General features: G+C 45.0%; 1 long non-coding RNA gene across 2 annotated transcripts in view; it reads left to right on the top strand.

Moving 5' to 3' along the window:
- Nucleotides 1-19,983, top strand: part of LOC147104951 (uncharacterized) — a 98,444-nt gene that overhangs the window by 54,195 nt on the left and 24,266 nt on the right. Inside the window, exons 2-3 of one of the 2 annotated variants that reach the window (XR_015072379.1) lie at nucleotides 9,735-9,927; nucleotides 17,401-19,133. This is a non-coding gene — a long non-coding RNA (uncharacterized LOC147104951). Of the gene's footprint in view, nucleotides 1-9,734; nucleotides 9,928-17,400; nucleotides 19,134-19,983 lie in introns of those variants that run through there. The other variant, XR_015072380.1, reaches the window with a different exon arrangement.

The raw sequence follows: 19,983 nt of genomic DNA, 5'->3' as shown, positions 1-19,983 counted from the left end.
CGGTAGATAGGAGAGAAACTAGAGAAAGATGCAGGTTCGGTACTAGGGCAGGAGGAGCCTGGGAGAGATTTGGCTTGGTGTGGAAGGGTGGGGAAGCAGCAGAAACAGCTGAACGAATGATCTTAGTGACAAAGAAGTCCATGAGCTCCTCGCAAATGCAATATATGATGATGTGGAGATGCCGGTGTTGGACTGGGGTGGACAAATGTAGGAAGTCACACAACACCAGATTATAGTCCAACAGCTTTATTTGAAATCACAAGCTTTTGGAGCGCTGCTCCTTCGTCAGGTGAAGTGAAGAGAAGCATACAGGCACAGTATATATAGTCAGTCAGAGAAAACTGCCAAATGATTACAGGTAATCTTTCTAACTGCCCTTTATCACACCTCGGCAGAGAGATAATCACAGCAATCAAAGGTGTGAATGGTGTCCAAACAGGTCAGTCAGGAAAACATTACATCAAAGAACAATGAGGTGGGGTCACAAGGGGTCAAATGTTGCAGATGCTGGGGTCTGTATGAAAAACAGAAAAAAACCAAAAAACTTTGCTGGAAATCACAGCAGGTCCAGCCGCATCTGTGCAGAGAGAACAAGCCAATGACGACTCGAGTCTGGATGACTCTACGTCAGGTGGGGTTACATGTAGCGTGACATGGACCCAAGATCCCGGTTGAGGCCGTCCTCATGAGTGCGGAACTTGGCCATCAGTTTCTGCTCGACGATTTTGCGTTGTCGTGTGTCTCGAAGGCTGCCTTGGAGAATGCTTACCCGAAGATCGGAGGCTGAATGTCCTTGACTGCTGAAGTGTTCCCCGACTGGGAGGAAACACTCCTGCCTGGCGATTGTTGTGCGGTGTCCGTTCATCCATTGTCGCAGTGTCTGCATGGTCTCGCCCATGTAGCATGCTCCGGGGTATCCTTTCCTGCAACGTATGAGGTAGACAACGTTGGCCGAGTCACATGAGTATGTACCATGTACCTGGTGGGTGGTGTCCTCACGTGTGATGATGGTATCTGTGTTGATGATCTGGCATGTCTTGCAGAGGTTGCCGTGGCAGGGTTGTGTGGTGGTGTGGTCGCTGTTCTCCTGAAAGCTGGGTAATTTGCTGCGAACGATTGTCTGTTTGAGGTTAGGCGGCTGTTTGAAGACGAGTAGTGGAGGCGTGGGGATGGCCTTAGCGAGGTGTTTGTCGTCGTCGATGACATGTTGAAGGCTGCGGAGAACATGGCGTAGTTTCTCTGCTCCGGGGAAGTACTGGACGACGAAGGGTACTCTGTTGGTTGCGTCCCGTGTTTGTCTTCTGAGGAGGTCTATGCGATTTTTCACTGTGGCCCGTCGGAACTGTCGATCGACGAGTCGAGCGTCATATCCCGTTCTTACGAGGGCGTCTTTCAGCGTCTGTAGGTGTCCATCGCGTTCCTCCTCGTCTGAGCAGATCCTGTGTATTCGCAGGGCTTGTCCATAGGGGATGGCTTCTTTAACGTGGTTAGGGTGGAAGCTGGAGAAGTGGAGCATCGTGAGGTTGTCCGATGGCTTGCTGTAGAGTGAAGTGCTGAGGTGTCCGTCTTTGATGGAGATTCGTGTGTCCAAGAATGAAACCGATTCTGAGGAGTAGTCCATGGTGAGTTTGATGGTGGGATGGAATTTGTTGATGTCATCGTGTAGTCTTTTCAGTGATTCTTCGCCGTGGGTCCATAGGAAGAAAATGTCGTCGATGTATCTGGTGTATAACGTTGGTTGGATGTGCTGTGCAGCGAAGAAGTCTTGCTCGAACTTGTGCATGAAGATGTTGGCTTATTGGGGTGCGAATTTGGTCCCCATGGCTGTTCCGTGTGTTTGGGTAAAGAACTGGTTGTCGAAGGTGAAGATATTGTGGTCAAGGATGAAGCGGATGAGTTGTTCGATGGCGTCTGGAGATTGGCTGTTGTTGGTGTTGAGTACTGAGGCTGTCGCAGCGATGCCGTCATCGTGGGGGATACTGGTATAGAGTGCCGAGACGTGTTCCTGGTTCAACTGGTCCGTGGGTGCTGAGTTTCTGTAAGAAGTCTGTAGTGTCGCGACAGAAGCTGGGGGTTCCCTGTACGATGGGTTTCAGGATGCCCTTGATGTATCCAAAGAGGTTCTCACACAGGGTTCCGTTGCCTGATACGATAGGACGTCCGGGTGTGTTGGGTTTGTGTATCTTTGGGAGGCAGTAGAAGTCTCCCACTCGGGGAGTACGTGGGATGAGAGCGCGTAGGATGCTCTGAAGGTCTGGATCGAAGGTCTTGATCAGTCTATTGAGTTGGCGGGTGTGTTCTTTGGTCGGATCTGCGGGTAACTGTCTGTAGTGTTCCTGGTTGTCCAGTTGTCGGTATGCTTCTTTGCAATAGTCCATTCTGTTCTGTCTGACGATGGCCCCTCCTTTGTCTGCTGGTTTGATGATGATGTTGCAGTTGGTCTTGAGAGCGTGGATGGTGTTGCGTTGTGCTCGGGTGACATTCTGGACTGTCTTGTGAGTGCGGCTGATGAATCTGGTGTTGATGCATCTCCTGACAGCTTGAGCATACGCATCAACGCCAGATTCATCAGCCGCACTCACAAGACAGTCCAGAATGTCATCCGAGCACAACGCAACGCCATCCACGCTCTCAAGACCAACCGCAACATCGTCATCAAAGCAGCAGACAAAGGAGGCGCCATCGTCATACAGAACAGAATGGACTATTGCAAAGAAGCATACCGACAACTGGACAACCAGGAACACTACAGACAGTTACCCGCAGATCTGACCAAAGAACACACCCACCAACTGAACAGACTGATCAAGACCTTCGATCCAGACCTTCAGAGCATCCTACGCGCTTTCATCCTACGTACTCCCCGTGTGGGAGACTTCTACTGCCTCCCAAAGATACACAAAGCCAACACACCCGGACGTCCTATCGTATCAGGCAACGGAAACCTGTGTGAGAACCTCTCTGGATACATCGAGGGCATCCTGAAACCCATCGTACAGGGAACCCCCAGCTTCTGTCGCGACACTACAGACTTCTTACAGAAACTCAGCACCCACGGACCAGTTGAACCAGGAACACGTCTCGGCACTCTACACCAGTATCCCCCACGATGACAGCATCGCTGCGACAGCCTTAGTACTCAACACCAACAACAGCCAATCTCCAGACGCCATCCTACAACTCATCCGCTTCATCCTTGACCACAAAGTCTTCACCTTCGACAACCAGTTCTTTACCCAAACACACGGAACAGCCATGGGGACCAAATTCGCACCCCAATACGCCAACATCTTCATGCACAAGTTCGAGCAAGACTTCTTCGCGGCACAGGACTTCCAACCAACGCTATACACCAGATACATCGACGACATTTTCTTCCTATGGACCCACGGCGATGAATCACTAAAAAGACTACACGATGACATCAACAAGTTCCATCCCACCATCAAACTCACCATGGACTACTCCTCAGAATCGGTTTCATTCTTGGACACACGAATCTCCATCAAAGACGGACACCTCAGCACTTCACTCTACAGCAAGCCCACGGACAACCTCACGATGCTCCACTTCTCCAGCTTCCACCCTAACCACGTTAAAGAAGCCATCCCCTATGGACAAGCCCTGCGAGTACACAGGATCTGCTCAGACGAGGAGGAAAGCGATGGACACCTACAGACGCTGAAAGACGCCCTCGTAAGAACGGGATATGACGCTCGACTCGTCGATCGACAGTTCCGACGGGCCACAGCGAAAAATCGCATGGACCTCCTCAGAAGACAAGCACGGGACACAACCAACAGAGTACCCTTCGTCGTCCAGTACTTCCCCGGAGCGGAGAAACTACGCCATGTTCTCCGCAGCCTTCAACATGTCATCGACGACGACGAACACCTCGCTAAGGCCATCCCCGCCTCCACTACTCGTCTTCAAACAGCCACCTAACCTCAAACAGACCATCGTTCGCAGCAAATTACCCAGCTTTCAGGAGAACAGCGACCACGCCACCACACAACCCTGCCACGGCAACCTCTGCAAGACATGCCAGATCATCAACACAGATACCATCATCACACGTGAGGACACCACCCACCAGGTACATGGTACATACTCATGTGACTCGGCCAACGTTGTCTCCCTCATACGTTGCAGCAAAGGATACCCCGGAGCATGGTACATCGGCGAGACCATGCAGACACTGCGACAACGGATGAACGGACACCGCACAACAGTCGCCAGGCAGGAGTGTTCCCTCCCAGTCGGGGAACACTTCAGCAGTCAAGGACATTCAGCCTCCGATCTTCGGGTAAGCATTCTCCAAGGCGGCCTTCGAAACACATGACAGCGCAAAATTGTCGAGCAGAAACTGATGGCCAAGTTCCGCACTCATGAGGACGGCCTCAACCGAGATCTTGGGTTCATGTCACGCTACATGTAACCCCACCTGACGTAGTCTCATCCAGACTTGAGTCGTCATTGGCTTGTTCTCTCTGCAGAGATGTGGCCGGACCTGCTGTGATTTCCAGCAAAGTTTTTTTTTTCTGTTTTTCATGCAGACCCCAGCATCTGCAACATTTGACCCCTTGTGGCCCCACCTCATTGTTCTTTGATGTAATGTTTTCTTGACTGACCTGTTTGGACACCATTCACACCTTTTGATTGCTGTGATTATCTCTCTGCCGAGGTGTGATAAAGGGCAGTTAGAAAGATTACCTGTAATCACCTGGCAGTTTTCTCTGACTATATATGCTGTGCCTGTATGCTTCTCTTCACTTTACCTGACGAAGGAGCAGCGCTGTGAAAGCTTGTGATTTTAAATGAAGCTGTTGGACTATAACCTGGTGTTGTGTGACTTCCTACATATGAAACAATATAGTAATTCAAATTAAGCAACAGAAATAACACAGCAAAGTGGCAATTTAGTGCTTTAAAAATTGAATTATCAAATAATTGAAATTAAGAGTCTTTTGAATTAAGAGGACTGGACTATACCCACTTTATTCTTCGGCTATCTGAAGATTACACACAAGTGCTTGTGGCAATTTTGCAAAACTATTTGTCGGGCAATGCTCCCTGACCAGATATTGTGGTATAAAGTCGCATTTTAGTTTGTAGAGAGAGAACCTTATTTACGGGACTGGTCTAGGGCATTGAGCACAAGTGAAATAACTGAATAAAGCCTAAAAGTACAATTTTGGGACCCATGGACCTAGTGAATCCACAAGGGAATTCCAAGGAACCTGCAAGGGCATCAGATCTGTGTATTTTTCTTATTTGCTAACTTATTTGCACGGTTGCTGTATACTAATGATGAAGTGTTTTCTGTGATGCTTAATCGGTGGTTTTTAACAAGTAGCTCTTGCTGCCAGCCTCAGCGAATCCTGGCTGGTGTCCTTCTGGGTTTGTGCCAGCTGTGCTCGACCTGTGTGCCCAGAGTTCACACCACGCAGCATGGAATCAGCTGTAGTGGACCAGTGTGTGATGGAAGTCGTGCTCAGTCAGTTATACCGATCAAGTGTGGACCTGCCCAAATAGATCAGTAACTGAAACCTGCTGGATAATGGACAGTGAGTACTTTTCAAAAGGAAAGATTTTTTTTAAAGTATGGCACGACGTGGGATCTTTCCCCCTCCCTCCATGTAAAATATGTTCTGTATCGTGGGAGTTCAAAGTTCAATCCCGTTTTCTCTGCTGTTGTGGATGGAAAATAATTCTGCATTAATGTTGGGGGAAGGGAGAGGCCAAGGTAGCTTCTGCAGCTGGTTCCATAGTGGCAGAATTGGAGGTTTGGCTTTGGCTTCTAATTGTAATGTTGAATATTTGCTGCTGTTTTTCTTGTGCTGCCCTCCTCTTGCCTTTTGTTAACTTATCCTAGCTTACCTCATTGTTGGAGGGGACCCAACTTGCTGTTCCTTTTGGGGTGACAGGTGACCAACCCATGACCATCATCATGGAAGTTTATTTGTTCCTACGTTCCTTGCATTCATTGGCAGGATTGTAACTGAAAGTAAGACATTTGGGAAAAATGGAGAAACTGCATTGTTGTTTTTGGATGAAAGGCTAGTTTAAAGAAAAAGGCACTTGCTCGGTATTGAGCGATTATTATCAGTCAGAAAGCCAGGCTCGTAAGCATCTGAATGATTAGAAGTGAGGGGCCCTGAATTTGAGCTTTGGCCTTGTTGGCAGACACTTTATCCTCTGGTTCAGGTTCACTGGTTGGCTTTGTTGGTCTAAGCGGCAGCCATTTCAGTGGCCACCCAAGAAGTGGAAAATAGAAATTCTAATGAATTGTTCATTATTTTCTAGGTTTGACTCATGTCAGCAGTATTTTATTTCTAGGGTTTCAGTACTGCAGACGTTACAGATTGGGATTTAGGATTGGTTCTTGCCTGAAATCCTAAAACGTAATTTGACTTGGCACTGTACCAAAACTTTGTGGGTAATGTTTATATTTATATAAATAAATAAAATGGCTGCCGGCCAGCCACTTTGGAAGATGAAAAAGTGCTAGGGCTAAAACTGAACCAGAAGAGTGGTCTTTATGGCTCGAGACTAAAGAGTTCTGGTTAAGTGCCCTCCTCTTGCGCTCTCCTTTGTTTTCGCCCCCAAAAAGCAAAAAAGGATATTTTTGCAGTTCTCTGGCAAATGTTTGGTTGATGTAGTGGACTTGTTTAAAATATTATCTGACTTTGTAGTGACTTTATTTAAGCTGTAGTCAATTTCTGTCTCTCAAGGTGATGAAAGCTGGTAATGGCCGAAACCGTCCTCCCCATTGTGCATGAGGATCACAACCCATAGTGGTCACTTGGTTGCAGCAGTCACACTGGAAATGACACAAATGTTGAGGTGGTTGTTTAGAAGGAGGGATGTTGATCCAGCTCTTGTGTGACAAACAATTACCATGGAGGAAAGGTTGTTGTCCAACGACGTCATTATTCTGTGGATCATTGCTGTTTCTGAAATGTGTTTTGAGAGGAAGTGTTAATGTAGATATCACATGACCGTGGGACTAGGAATTGGTTAACATGGCTAGTCAACTGCCCAAAAGCTTTTACTAGTCTTTCATAAATGATTCCTTTTTAACTGCAGAAATATGTGACTATTGGAATTCTTTCTGATTCATTCAACTTCCATATTCCGATCACTTTTGCCATCATCCACGAGATTGGGGAAAAGTGGAGACATTTTAAGAGATTCACACTTGGTGTTGCCATTTTAAGTAGGTGATCTCCCCCTCTCTAGTATGTATAAAGCCAGGTTCTCTTGTCGCCTACATTTTGAGTGTGTCGGGACTATATTGCCCGTACATAAAGGAAAAGTTTGTTTTGGTTTTTCCTACTGTTATTATTACTGCTTGTGGCATATATGGGTACTGTGTAAATTTTTGTTCAAAGCTTCAACATAACATTCTTTTTGATAACATTTTCCTATCTCTTTGATCAAGACGTGCTTTATTATCGTACTTTATTATTGGCCAACCTTGCTGTACCTTGGATGGATCACATTGATTGACCCTTCAACCTTAGATTTAATGCTATCTGCTGGTTTGAAGGTCTGAAATGGAACCTTCCTAGTGACTGATGCCTGAACCATTTGCTTCCGTTTAGGTAACAGTACTGCAGGAATGATATAAGAACAAGTAACATTCTGCACTAGCTCATTGATTGGTAGAAGATGTTGGATCCTGCAGGGCTCAAACCTGCTGAACATCAGGTGTTCCAGTATTGGTTAGCACTGCAATTGATAAACTGACTAACATGGTGAATTATTCATCCAATGCACAGATGATGGCACTTTATAAATTGATGCTTGACATCAGTCGTGACTGTTGCACAGTGCGATGAAACTAGCTTGGATCAGCAATTCCCCATCTGACATAAGCAATACAGGTTACTTCCCTTTTGGCCTTTCATTGGTTTCTAGGTTTTCTCTAAGTGCCTCTTTGTAGTAGCAGTGTTCTGCACATCCTCCCTTTAATGAACGACAGATTGCACAGGACTACCTCCCAGTCAGCAGGGACTATCTCGTTGCTGGTTGTGGGATCTTGCTGGGCGCAGATTGGCTGCTGTGTTTCCTATGTTATAACAGTAAATACACTTCAAAAAGTACTTCAGTGGCTGTGAAGCGCTTTGGAATGTCGTGAGGTTGTAAAGTTGTCCTCAAACAAGGTGTGTTCAGTGGCTTGCAACTTCAGTCTCTGACATTTTTCCCATTCCCCCCCCCCCGTGTTCTACCGAAAAATATTTTGCATTGCTTCTTTTTCGAGGTTTGGGCAAACTCTTGGAAGGGACATGGACCTAGTCATATAGTACATGGCATACAATCACCCAAAACAGCTGTACCCCTGCTATAGATGATATTTCATTCTCTGACTCCACATTAACCCTTCTGCATTCTGTTTCTTGTTTATTTTGCTCTTTATTTATCATCTTGAGGATCCCTAATTATAATCGCTCAACCTTTGGTGGCCATGCCTTCTGTTGCCCGGGCCCTAAGCTCTGGAATTCCCTGCTTCAACCTGTCCGCATCTCTACCTCTCTTTCCTCGTTTAAGACGCTCCTTAAAACCTACCTCTTTGACCAAGCTTTTGGTCACCTGCCCTAATTTATCCTTATGTGGGTAGGTGTCAATTTTTTTTTGTCTTAAGATACTCCTGTGCAGCACCTTGGGACATTTTACTACGTTAAAGGCGCTATAGAAATACAAGTTGTTGTTGTTGTTATCCAACTTTACCTACACTTACACTGGATTCCACTCCATATTCATTAACTTCCTTCAGATCACTCGCCCTTAGTGCCACATCCTTTAACCCTCCTGCAGTGCAAAGGCTGAATCATGCCGTCTTTTCTCCAAATCCTGGGGTGGGGCAGTAAAAATATTGTCGTGAAAAATTGAAGTGAAGTATTTTGCAAGTCTAATGAGCAGTGCCATCGCCCCTTACTGTTGACTCAATCCTCAAGTCCTTTTTCATCTGTTGAGATTCTTGGCCTCATTATTTCTTTTCCACATCTGCTCTGCTGCTGAAGCTGTCTCCAAGAAACTTGTACTGACTACGATTCTGCTCAACAGCTATTGCCTCTCTCTGTGAAGAACAAGTCTGTCTGATAGCATTTCGTGGATTATCTGTTATATCTTGCCATTTCCAAATTAGTCAGTCTATTAGTCTATTTTATTATATCGCCTTTCTCCCTAAATGGGTCTGCACCGTCTCCAGCCAAGAGCACGTGGGTGAGTAGAGTGGTGGGAGGTTTGTAGAATACAACTTGCACAGATCTTACTGCCTGTAAAAGAATCACCTTCAGGAGCTTTACATTTTATTGTATCTTCTAAGAAAAAGATGGTCTAACAACAAAAGCTTAGGGAATCCTTTGTTCATCAAGAACACAATTGTGCTTGGTTGTGATGCCATCCACAGTTAAACAGCCTGATAACACTCACTCCATAGGCTCATATTTAAAGGATGAGAATGAGTACTTCTTGAAGCACTAGAGGGCCGTGGTTGGCCAGCAAGAGTCGGTGTCTTGAGGAGAAAATGGGGGAAAAGTGTATTTTTTTTTAAACGTAATTATTTTACAAGAAATTCTGAATTGCTTGAGAAGTTTAACAAGATTGATATTTTATTTTTAAAAACTACATTTAGACTTTGAAATTAGCCTGTTGCCAGCAGACTTAAACTTTCAAATGTTACTTGTTCATTTCTCATCCCTTGACACACAGGTTAATGTATTTTTCAGATTCAGTTGTAAATGCATCACAAACTGCGAGCACAGAATGAAGAAGGCAAGCAGGTCCGCTCCTGCAGCATCCAAAGTCCAGGGTACTTGTAAAATGCAGACCATTGAGAAAGTTAAATCGGACAACTACTCTTCAGTAACTACAGTAACAAAGGCTTCGAAAACAGCAGGGACGACAGCAGCATTAACTAAGGTAATCATTTGTTCACTACGCTATAGGTTGTGAAAGAACTTTTAATGTTGAAGAGACAGGCCATGGTAGAAATAGATTACAAGAAATAGTTGCACCCTGTTTACTCTTTGCCCACTGTCTCCGATGTTGGTCTTCAGATCCCTGTCACCTCCCACCCAGAGCTCGATCTCAGCATGTTCATACATCCTCAGCAAGTGAAGTAGAACAGTGTGACCTTGGGTACTGACTTCTTTTCTTGGATCATCTTGAGTTATTTTTTTTCAGGACTGCATTGGGGAAGACTAGTTAGCCAAGGATGTCGTGCCTTAAACCATTTTTCATTAGTCTGATGAGAAAATGTGTCTGACCTATTTTATCGTGAGCCTGAACTGTAGATCTATTTGTTTTTGCTTGTCAACCAGACAGCTGGTTGCCAAGAGCCTAATGTGACACTGATATTGTACCCACATGTTTTGTAATTCTAGAATGAAAGAATTTTACAGAAGCAGGCCATTTGGCCAATTCAGCACTATCGTTCTTTTCCACCCATCTGGATGAATGGCCTCCTGTGATGTAACATGCTGTTAATACTGAAGTTCCTTGCCCTTTTTGTACTCCCTTAATATGAGCTGGTTGGGACATTAATACGTTTCAATGATCATGTTATTAAAGGTATATCCTTGGGGTTGACTTGTGCCGATCTGTCACCGCCCTGAGCTGAATGTTTTGTTGCTGCTCTGAAATCCATCCTGCAACATCAATGAACTTAGACTGTCAGAAACATAGAAAACTAGGAGCAGGAGGAGGCCATTCGGCCCTTCGAGCCTGCTCCGCCATTCAATATGATCATGGCTGCTCCTCTATCTCAATACCATATTCCCGCTCTCTCCCCATACCCCTTGATGCCTTTTGTGTCTAGAAATCTATCTATCTCCTTAAATATATTCAGTGACTTGGCCTCCACAGCCTTCTGTGGTAGAGAATTCCACAGGTTCACCACCCTCTGAGTGAAGAAATTTCTCCTCATCTCAGTCCTAAATGTCCAACCCCGTATCCTGAGACTGTGACCCCTCGTTCTAGACCCCCCAGCCAGGGGAAACATCCTCCCTGCATCCAGTCTGTCTAGCCCTGTCAGAATTTTATACGTTTCAATGAGATCCCCTCTCATTCTTCTAAACACTAGTGAATACAGGCCTAGTCGACCCAATCTCTCCTCATATGACAGTCCTGCCATCCCAGGAATCAGTCAGGTGAACCTTTGCTACACTCCCTCTATGGCGAGTCTATCCTTTCTTAGATAAGGAGACCAAAACTGCACACTGTACTCCAGGTGTGGTCTCACCAAGGCCCTGTATAACTGTAGTAAGACAGCGTTGCTCCTGTACTCAAATCCTCTTGCAATGAAGGCCAACATACCATTTGTCTTGCTAACTGCTTGCTGTATCTGCATGTTTGCTTTCAGTGACTGGTGGTCAAGGACACCCAGGTCCCCTTGTACATCAACATTTCCCAATCTATCACCATTTAAATAATACTCTGCCTTTCTGTTTTTCCTACCGAAGTGGTAACTTCACATTTATCCATGTTATACTGCATCTGCCATGTATTTGCCCACTCACTCAACTTGTCTAAATCGCCTTAAAGCCTCTTTGCAAACTCCTCACAACTCACAATCCCACCTAGTTTTGTGTCGTCAGCAAACTTGGAAATATTACATTTGGTTCCCTCATCCAAATCATTGATATATATTGTGAATAGCTGGGGCCCAAACACTGATCTCTGCGGTACCCCACTAGTCACCGCCTGCCACCCCGAAAAAGACCCATTTATTCCTACTCTCTGTTTCCTGTCTGTTAACCAATTTTCAATCCATGCCAGTATATTACCCCCAATCCCATGTGCTTTAATTTTGCACACTAACCTCTTATGTGGGACTTTATCAAAGGCCTTCTGAAAGTCCAAATACACCACATCCACTGGTTCTCCTTTATCTAATCTACCAGTTACATCCTCAAAAAATTCCAGTACGTTTGTCAAACATGATTTCCCTTTCATAAATCCATGTTGACTTTGTCTAATCCCATTGATATTTTCTAAGTGTCCTGTTATCACATCCTTTATAATAGACTCTAGCATTTTCACTACTACTGATGTTAGGCTAACTGGTCTGTAGTTCCCTGTTTTCTCTCCCTCCTTTTTTAAATAGTGGGGTTACATTTGCCACCCTCCAAAACACATCCTTGATGGACTTCCAGGGGACAGCAAACGTAATTATGTAGTTCTCGGAGAGATTGTAGTGCCAAATATTACTCACATTTTGATTCTAACTTTTTCTTTTGAAAAGAACATGTAATTTATTTTAAATTGAAGAAAATAAAAGAAATGATAAAATAAAGTAAGAAATTTGTTAAAAGGCACTTGTTATTTTACTTTTAAGGATTTGTGACTTTTTTACTGAGCAGATTTGCTTTTAGCTAATGAATGCAGGCTCTGCAAATTTGAGGTGAGCTATCGGTATGATGAGGAATCTAGTCTTGGGTGATACTCTGACTGAGGCTGCAGTGTGGAGGAGAGGGCAGGGTAACTTATTCACACAGTAGGCGCTGAGCCTTCTACTATTTTGCATCAGTTATTAAATGAATTTATAGAATGAATATAGCCACTGACACAATAATTGTTGACTTGGTTGTAGTACTGTATTCAGAAAGGAATAGGACTAATCCCAGATCCAGCAGAGGATGGTGGTTGGTTTGAGGGTAGGAGAGAAATGAATGAACAGGGCCTGATCAGGTCTAGCTGGATGTAATTTCTCAGCTTTGCTTTCTTGACCTTGTTCTTTGTTTGGTTCTATTTCTGAAGTTGATATACGGTTAAATCATACTATAAACTGACTGATCGTCCTATTTCAGTCTTGAAAAAAAGCACTTTGATTGTGAACTGGATAAAGTACTGGTATCTGAGTAGCCTGTTGTAGCTTTGGAATAACCACTGGCTAACAGTTTGAAATGGCTACGGTCACAACTCATTATTATGCTGTCTCGCTATTTGGCTGTCATGCGACCAGTCATCCTTCACTGTTAAGCCACAGCTTTGTTGTGGTTTGTTTATGAACAGAAGGTGGTGAATGTGTGGTAGGGAAGTTAATCGTGGTTTTATGCATTTCCTGACTGTTGCTGCTTAACCTTTAGTGAACAGAAACTACATTTTAGTGGTTGATTTTATGCGGCTTTCGGTATTGTGATTTAACTATCTGCATGGTGCTGTTACCATTTAAACTTGTTGAAGTAGTGGATATGTAGAATTGCCTCTTAGTAAAAGCAGCTAATTCTGTACCCTTTTCATTTCAAAAAAAGAAAAAAAAAAGCTGGATCTAGTTAAGAATGAGATTGAGGGTTATAAGGACATTATCATATGATCAGATGTAGTATGGAATTGAATAGCTTATGTACTGCTGGAGCCACCCAAGTCCGAATGCAATAAGTCAGACTTGTACGGGTGAGATCTAACATTGGGAGGGATCTAATAGAGGTTTCCAAAATGAAGAGAGGTTTTGACAGGGTAAATATTGAAAAATTATTTCCACTGGTTAGCGAATTGTAACAAAGTAAGAAAGAACTTGTATTTATGCAGCAATTTTCATGTCCTTGGGATGTCCCAAAGCGCTTCATAGTCAGTGAAGTACTTTTGAAGTGTGGTCACTATTGTAAGGTAGGGAAATTCAAAAGCCAGTTTATGCACAGCTAGGCCCCAGAAACATAAGTACATAAGAACATAAGAAACAGGAGCAGGAGTCGGCCAATCGGCCCCTCGAGCCTGCTCCGCCATTCAATAAGATCATGGCTGGTCCAATCTTGGCCTCAACACCACTTTCCCGCTCTCTCCCCAGACCGCTCGTCTCCCCTGTAGTTCAAATGTCTGTCAATCTCCGCCTTGAATATATTCAATGACCCAGCCTCCACAGCCCTCTGGGGCAGAGAATTCCACAGATTCACGACCCTCTGAGAGAAGAAATTCCTCCTCATCTCCGTCTTAAATGGGCGACCCCTTATTCTGAAACTATGCCCCAGTTCTAGATACCCCCACTAGGGGAAACATCCTCTCAGCATCTACCCTGTCAATCCCCCTCAGAATCTTGTATGTTTCAATAAGATCACCTCTCACTCTTCTAAACTCCAATGAGTATAGGCTCAACCTTTCGTCATACATCAACCCCTTCATCCCAGGAATCAACCTAGTGAACCTTCTCTGAACTGCCTCCAATGCATGTATATCTTTCCTTAAATATGGAGACCAAAACTGTACGCAGTACTCCAGGTGTGGTCTCACCAACGCCATGTAAAGTTGCATCAAAACTTCCCTACTTTTATACTCCATACCCCTTGCAATAAAGGCCAACATGCCATTAGCCTTCCTAATTACTTGCTGTATCTGTATGCTAACTTTTTGTGTTTCATGTACTCGGACCCCCCGATCCCTCTGTACCGCAGCATTTTGTAGTCTCTCTCCATTTAAATAATAATTTGCTTTTTCATTCTTCCTACCAAAGTGGATAACCTCACATTTTCCCACATTATACTCCATCTGCCAAATTTTTGACCACTCACTGAACCTCTCGATATCCCTTTGCAGACTCTTTGGCCCCGATTTTCTGCCAGCCGTCGGACGGGTTTTCATGTGGGCAGGGGCCGAAAATCGCCGAAATAGGGGGTCGCGACCCCCCCCCCCCCCCCCCGCCCCGTCCGACTTTTGGACCGCCATTTCTCTGCGACCCGAATCAGTCCCGCCCGCCGCCGTCGGGACCCTGATCACCAATTATTGGCATGTTTAATGCCATTTTAGGGTGCCCTTGTGATTTTCAGGGGTTCCCCACGCTAAACACGCCTGCAGGGAAAACCTGGCATGAAGCTTGCCGGCTTGCTTGCTCTCAGCTGCAGGTCATTCGGGAAAGCTGCGATTTAAAGAGACAGCATTTGTATGTTGAAGGACCTTGTTGTTCCAGGCTTGGGGCTACTTCTTCAAGGCTTAGGCACAGCTGTGGAAGGTTGGAGCCTCACACGCTTCTCCAATGTGATCTCCTGGGAAGCACCGCTCGGCACCCTCACTCAGCGCTTCCTCAGCGGAGGCATCTACCAGAAGCATGGGACGCCTTTTTTTCCTTCCCTTCTTGCCATTAGAGGATCTCCAGCAGCAGAGGCGGCAGCAGCAGAACCAGGAACAGCAGGATGAGCACCAGGCTGCTGCTCACTCACCTGAAGCTGCACAGGCCAGAAGGGGCCAGCGCTTGGAAGTGGCTTGAGAGCACCTTACTGCGCTTTAGGGGGCCATGGGGACCCATATCTGCACTGGCAGTCCTACTCAGAAGGACTTCCATGAAGCTCTGGTTTCTCTGTTCAATAGATGGCCAACGCTCCTCAAGAGATGTCATTCTCTTATGAGCACTCACCATGTTTTCCGTACCCTGGCGAGTTATCTCCTCCATGGAGGTTGCCAACCTTTCCATGGTGATGCGTTCCTGCGCCAATGACTCCACAAAGGCTCTGCTCATGGTCGCTATGGACTCCTCCATTCGCTCCACACTCGCAGCGACCCTGGAGACAAAACCTGCCAGAGACTCCTGCATCTGTGCATGGAGATCCATCACCTCTTCTCTTGCGGATGGACCCAGAGGCAGAGGGTCGACATGCAGCGCAGCAGAGCTGAGCTGGCAGAGTCCTGTGCCCTCCGACGAGGACTCTGCACTGCTGTCTCTGTCTCCAGAATCTGCTGAGGCTCACTTGTGAGCTGTGAAACACCAGGTGACAACGCTACTCTATGTCCCGAAGGTCCCCCCGAAGTGAGTGTCTGCGCTGGTGCTGGGTGCGCTTACTTCTGCTGATGCTGCGCCCTCAGAGGTTGGAGCTTCCTCTGAGGAGCCTGGCTGCACAGCCTCTTCCTCCTCCACAGTGGGGACGGGGGCTCTGGATGGTCCTGTGGGGGAGTAGAGGAAGGAGTTAGAGATGTAATGCCAAGGTTACATGCACATTCAAGTTGACATCTGCTGACACCTGCATCCATGCAGCCTTGGTCTCAGTGGGAGGCCTCTTCCTGCCTGACCTAGGGAAGAGGACCTCCCTGTGGGCCCTAACCCCATCCAATAATGCCTGCAGTGAAGCTTCGTCGAATTTGGAGGCAGCTCGGGGTCTGGCACTGGCCACAGCTGCTGCAGGCTCCTCTGCCATCCTGTATGGTTCGTTTGGAAGCCAACAGAAGAAGCAATGCTTGCTGTGGACCTTGACAGCACCACGAATGATGACATCATACTGTGGGGCTTCCTGACTGGAAATGGACAATTAGCAAGGCTGCCCACACGCTGGAAATTAATTGGCCACTTGAGGGAAAATTGCATGCAGCTGGCTGACCCATTTTTTTGTGTGTCAGAACCCCACATTCGGGGGAATCCGACCATTTCCCACACAATCCACAAAATCGGGCCCTTTGTGTCCTCCTCACAACTTGCTAACCCACCTATCTTTGTATCATCAGCAAATTTGGCTGCAGTACACTCGGTCCCTTCGCCCAAGCCATTAATATAGATTGTAAATAGTTGATGCCCCAGCGCTGATTCCTGTGGCACCCCACTAGTTACTGATTGCCAACCGGAAAATGACCCATTTATCCCGACTCTCTGTTTTCTGTTAGTTAGTCAGTCCCCTATCCATGCCAATATATTGCCCCCAACCCCATGTGCTCTTATCTTGTGCAGTAACCTTTTATGTGGCACCTTATTGAATGCCTTCTGGAAATCCAAATACACTACATCTACTGGTTCCCCTTTATCCACCCTGCTCGTTGCATCCTCAAAGAGCTCTAGCAAATTTGTCAAACATGATTTCCCTTTCATAAAATCATGTTGACTCTGCTTGATTGTCTTATGATTTTCTAAATGTCCTGCTATTACCTCCTTAATAATGGATTCCAGCATTTTCCCAATGACAGATGTTAGGCTAACTGGCCAATAGTTTCCTGCTTTCTGTCTCCCTCCTTTCTTGAATAGTGGTGTTACATTTGCGGTTTTCCAATCCGCTGGGACCTCTCCAGAATCCAGGGAATTTTGGTAGATTACAACCAATGCATCCACTATCTCTGCAGCCACTTCTTTTAAGACCCTAGGATGCAGGCCATCAGGTCCAGGAGACTTGTCGGCCTTTAGCCCCATTAGTTTGCCAAGTACTTTTTCTCTAGTGATAGAGATTGTTCCTCCCTCCCTATAGCCCCTTGATTATCTATTATTATTGGGATGTTTTTAGTGTCTTCTACCGTGAAGACCGATCCAAAATAATTGTTTAGTCTCTGCCATTTCCCTGTTTCCCATTATTAATTCCCCGGTCTCATCCCCCAACATTTACTTTAGCTATGCTCTTCCTTTTTATATACCTGTAGATGCTCTTACTGTCTGTTTTTATATTATTTGCTAGTTTACTCTCATACTCTATCTTCCTCTTTATTTAAGTTTAGGACAAGTTTAGAGAAATGGCAGAGACTCTAAACAATTATTTTGGATCGGTCTTCACGGTAGAAGCCACTAACTGTTGGCCAGGACACCAGGAAACGACCCTGCTGCTCTTTGACTAATACCATGGGATCTTTTACATCCAATTGAGAGAACAGATGTGGCATCTCATCCTAAGCACGGCACCTCTGACATTGCAGCACTTAATCAGGACTGCACTGAAGTATCAGCCTAGATTATGCGCTTAAGTCTCAAGTGGGGCTTGAACCTACAACCTACTGACTCAGAGGCGAGAGTGCTACCACTGAGCCAAGGCTGGCAAGGGGGCATCGACTGAGGACTACCTTTGGAGGAATGAAGGGGGAAGTGAGAAGAAATGTAGAAGGGTTATTAGAACATGGAATGCTTTACCACAAGTGACTCTTGAGATGGAGACTATCACATCATTTAAGAGAAAATTGGATTTTTCTGAAAAGAAAGGCTATAACAGGGTTAGAATAGATAGCTCCAGTTTAAGAGTTGACATTGGCACAGGCTCGATGGGCCAAATACCCCCAGTCTGTGCTGTAATTTCTATGAATCTGTCATCATAAAGAGTAGAAAGTTGAGTCTGAAGAAGCAGCCAAGGCTCTCGATAGCTAAAGCTTGTAAATGGGCAAACTAGTGGCAGTTGAAATTAAAATAAGCTAAGTGTAAGGTACTACATAGAGGAAGAAAAAGTGGGTGACACATATACATGTGATTGGCATCAAAATGGCAACAGGTGAAGTTGGAAGCCCTAGGAGTATAGCCATTGTGTAGTAGCACCTAGCAAAACAAATAAAATGCTGAACTAAACAGCCAGATTAGTAAATTTGAAATTGGAGGATGTGCTGCTCAAACTGTACAGTGTTCTGGTTCATCCACACTTTCAGTACTGTGTCTAGTTTGGTCACCAAATTACTAACACATTAAAACACCAGCCCTGGAGATAGTGCGTAGGAGAACCACAAGACTGATCTCTACCAGAGGACTGCATTATGAGGAAGGAATGGAGAAACTGCCTTGAAAGGAGGTGATTAAGAAGGGACTTTATAGAAGTGCGTAAGCGCGATGGTGTAAATACAAAACACTACTTCAAAATGGTGTCTGGAAATGCTTTTTTCGTGCAAAGATCAATGTGGAATGAATTTCTGGGTAGGTTACCGGAGGCAAACACCTTAGAATCATTAAGAAGCGGTTGCATGCTGTGATGGGACCTGTAGGGCTTTCTGGGTGTTATTGTTATGGTCTTGGGAAGGTATATTGGTGAGTGGGTGTGTGGTTACTTCCCTGAAGAAATGAGTGAATTGCATAGAATCATTATGAGGCAGACTGTACATGTGTGGAGGGAATGGGTTTGATTGAATTCTTTTATTCGTACTGGTTTACACTTTACCACAGTGACACCATGTCTGTACAGGTAAAACTGAGATCATGATACATGAGTAACAAAGTGAGAAATACACAAATAAAATTCTTGACAAGCACTGACAATTTAAAAAAGCTGGGTTTCTGCTCGTCATAAAGTGAGAAGTGCCAGTACTTTTCATTATTTCAAGATCTTTTTCTGTCATCTTCTACATTTGACAGGGTGCAGAGGCTGCCAGAAGCCAATCGAGCCAGTGATTAAAAATGTGCCCAAGAACAATGACTTGCCTGTGTGTTTAAATTAAAACAAAAAAGCAACCAATAACAGCAAAATGTACCCTTGTCTGGAGGCTTTTGGATCTCTGATAGTACAAGTGTAAAGAAAGAAAATACGAAGTAAACTAGCAAGAGACATAAAAACAGATTGTAAAAGTTTCTCTAGATATGTAAAAAGGAAGAGATTAGCGAAAGTAAAAGTGGATCCCTTAGAGGCAGAGACAGGAGAAATTATAATGGGAAATAAGGAAATGGCAGACATTAAACAAATACTCTATCTGTCTTCACAGTAGAAGACACTAAACATTCTGGAAATAGTGGGGATCCAAGGGTCTAGTGAGAATGAGGAACTTAAAGTAATTAGTATTAGTAAAGAAATAGTACTGGAGAAATTAATGAGACTAAAATTTGACAAATCCCCTAGACCTGATGGCCTACATCCTAGGGGTTTAAAAGGGGTTGCTACAGAGACAGCGGTTGCATTGGTTTTGATCTTCTAGAATCAAGGGGATTCTGGAACGGTCCCCGTGGATTGGAAGGTAACAAACGTAACCCCACTATTCAAGAAAGGAGGGCGAGAGAAAACTTGGAACTATACACCAGTTAGCCAGAAATCAGTAGTAAGGAAAATGCTAGAATCTATTATTGGGGACGTGGTAACAGGACACTTATAAAATCAGAATATGGTTCGGCAGAGTCAACAAGTTTTATTAAAGGGAAATTGTGTTTGACAAATCTAGTAGAGTTTTTTGAGGTTGTAACTACCAGGGTGGAAAAGGAGGGTGTAGTATTCGGATTTTCAAAAAGCATTTGATAAGGTGCAACACAAGAGGTTGTTGCACAAAATTAGGGCTCATGAGATTGGGGGTCATATATTAGCATGGATTGAGGATTGGTTAATGGACAGAAAACAAAGAGTAGGA

This window comes from Somniosus microcephalus, chromosome 19 (genome assembly GCF_052327205.1).
Source record: "Somniosus microcephalus isolate GS21.2 chromosome 19, FLI_Smic_1.0, whole genome shotgun sequence".
Lineage (NCBI taxonomy): Eukaryota > Metazoa > Chordata > Chondrichthyes > Squaliformes > Somniosidae > Somniosus > Somniosus microcephalus.
The sequence above is the reverse complement of the archived record's forward strand: the minus strand, read 5'-3'. Positions and strand labels throughout refer to the sequence as shown.